Consider the following 2,839-nt stretch of genomic DNA (forward strand, 5'->3'; position numbering starts at 1 on the left):
TGCGCTGAAGCTGGCGGGATTAGGAGGTGACAGCGCGCGCCAGCTACAAAACAGAGATTACTGGCTCAATAGCTAAAGGCCTGTCAGCTCTGTGCGTTCTGATGTCCGGCAGCGGTGGTCGGTCTCCATGGCAACAAGCTATAAACAAAAGAAAAGTGCAAATATCTCATGATCCGCTAAAAATTGTAATAAACAGTAAATTGCAAATTTGCTTTTCTTTACGAGCTCTGTCTGATAACATCCAGTTATAAAAAAAGGAAAAACCCTTTAAGCAAATAATTCCTGGTACAGAAAGTATTACCGCTTCCAAAAGTAATAATGTACAGACACCGTGCGCCCAGAGGGTGGAATTGAACCACTCTGTCCCTAGACAGCTGCAGGTTTGAAGCCGGCACCCCAGACCACTGAGGATCATCTGGGCAGGAGATCTGTGATCACCGGATCCTATTTATGGACGACTCTGCAGTCACAAGTGAAGTTACGGAGATTATTAATATTTCATTTATTATTTAGGGAAATGTGAAAATCAATGTGAGAAATATCAGGAGATAATTGCTCTGAATCTCTGGCTCCGATCACAGCTGGATATCGCTGTGGAGCATTTCCATAGTATCTGCATATAAACCGGCAGCAATGCATTGTGGGAGATGACGGAGCACCGGAGCCTCTCACCTCCCCGGTGCCGGACTGACCCTGGAGCTGATCCGGATACAGATTACACCTGTGTGATCTATTAATTAAGTTTAGGGAATGTCAGATTTGAAAAAGTAAAAATGTCATAATAGCTGAGAAAGCAAAGCTGTAATATAAAGCATGTGTACTGCCCTGAGAGGGGCCCGGCCGCTTCCTCCGCTTGCTCGGGCCGAGCCGCTCGAGGTCCGGGCTCAGGTTTGTCGGTGGCACGAGCGCCTCCGGACCGGGGGCCACGTTGCTCTTGTTGTGCGGTGGGAGGATGGTGGTCGTGTAACGGGTCGTGACGCCACCCATGGGTCGTGGTGACGGAAGAAGCACCACTGCTGTGGCTGAAGTAATGGCGGGCTCGTCCGGGATCGGTGTTGCGGCCGCAGCCGAGATGTTAGCCCCTCCGTGGGTAAGGGCAGTGTGTCCCGGGACCCAGTGGGGGACTGGGGCGACTGTAAGGGTTGGTTGTTGTTGTTGTCGGGGTACAGGGCGCCGTGCCGCGGTGTAGTGTGTCGTGCCCGGATGGCACTGGTGTACTCACGATTAATTCACACTGAGTCACTAGTAAACCAAAGTTTGGGTCTGATCGGTTCCCGCGGCTGGCTGCTGATGTCCCCCTGCGGGGTTGATGGTGGCTCCTTTTCCCGTGCACCTCTAGATGTTTGTGTTTCGGCTCTCCCTGCCTGAGCAGCGGTAGCCCGCTCCCCGGCGTTGAGCTGCCGGAGGAGCCCTTGGTTGCCCGCAGGCGCTGGCCTGTCGGGTGTTTGGCCCTTGGCGGTGGCGCTCACCCGGTCTCGGTGGGCTTTTTTCCTTCTTTCGGGACTTTGGTTGTGGATGAACCCGTGAGGTCCGGCCAGCAATCAGTCAATTCGCCTATACTCAGTGGCTTCTAAGCTAGGACGGGGTCTGAGTACCCTTCTTTTTTGGTGCTCTGGTACACGGTTGACTCCCCGGTTCAGGACCGGCGGGCCACAACCCAGGCCCGGTCCGTATGGTTCTGCCGGTTGCTGTACCGGTACTCCTGCAGACGGCCACCACCGCCTGCCTGACGTTCTCTAAGGGACCCAGGCTCCTACCCGGGTCCCTGACAGTTTCTCTCCTTTTTCACCTCCTGTCACTGTCACTCTCCAAACTAATCTGCTTGAACTTCCTGCCCCAGGACAGTAGTCTCCTCGGTGGGCGTGTCTTTCCACCTGACTCCGCCCACCTGGTGTGCTCTACTTGCCCTGGGGGAGGCATCAGGTTTCCCTTTCGGGTGACATGTGTGTGACCTCACAGGGGGCGGGGGTGTGTGTGTATGTGGCTGATGTAATTACCTGTGACCCCTGGGGTCCAAGGCGTCACACATGGATGAAGGACAAAAGAGCAGTCCAAGCCTCTCTCTGTCTCTGTTTCTTGGATCCTCTCTCCTCTCCTCTGCTCCTGTCTCTGCTCCTATGTGCACTGCTCAGCTCTGCTCCTCTGCTCCTGTCTCCGCTGCTTGGCTTCTCTCTCCACTCCTTGACTCCTATCTCCACTGCTCTAATCCTATATCCACTGTTTGGCTTCTTGCTCTGTTCCTGTTGTGGCGCCCCTGAGGGTCCAGTCACCACAGAGGTACTGCACCTCAGCCAGAGGTGTGGTACCCCATTCCTTGGTAAGGGGGTGAAAAAGGCCATTGTCCACACACCACTTTGGGCCAGGGTTAGGGCAAGATTGCTCTTAAGGGAGAGCGCAGCCCCTGAGCCTGTCTGAAGGTGGAGCTTAAGTAGTGGGTGGAACAAGGTGGAAGAAGGAAGGACACGGAATGGAGGAAAAAAAACAATTGAGGGAAGAGAGAGGTCGTTACGGTGGAATACCAAGAATTAACCTTTTATGACCAAAGACAAAAATGTAAGTTATGGTCGAATGTCGTTTCCTACAGCACAATGTAGTTTTTTCATCAGGCCGATCCAAGGGAGAGAGATTCTGCCAGTTCTTAGGTTGTTACAATTGTGACGCCCCTGGACTATCAGGTCGTCACAGGGTATTGCGCAATATGCCCTTCAGTGCAGTATCCACCTCGTCCTTTGTTATGGGTCCCCAACTACATGGTGTTACCAACATCAGTCAATTAAAATCCTAGGTACACCCTGCACCACACCCACCCGACACACCAGTGGACGGCCTGACTGGAATA

The 2,839-nt window shown here is 53.3% G+C and overlaps 1 non-coding gene across 1 annotated transcript; it reads right to left on the reverse strand.

The window, feature by feature from the left end:
* Nucleotides 1-334: 334 nt before the first annotated feature.
* On the reverse strand, nt 335-421 carry TRNASTOP-UCA (transfer RNA opal suppressor (anticodon UCA)). Its single transcript has one exon. It is a non-coding gene; the product is annotated as a tRNA-Sec (tRNA).
* Between the last annotated feature and the right edge of the window lie 2,418 nt (nt 422-2,839).

Source organism: Anomaloglossus baeobatrachus, chromosome 6 (genome assembly GCF_048569485.1).
Source record: "Anomaloglossus baeobatrachus isolate aAnoBae1 chromosome 6, aAnoBae1.hap1, whole genome shotgun sequence".
Taxonomy (NCBI): Eukaryota; Metazoa; Chordata; class Amphibia; order Anura; family Aromobatidae; genus Anomaloglossus; species Anomaloglossus baeobatrachus.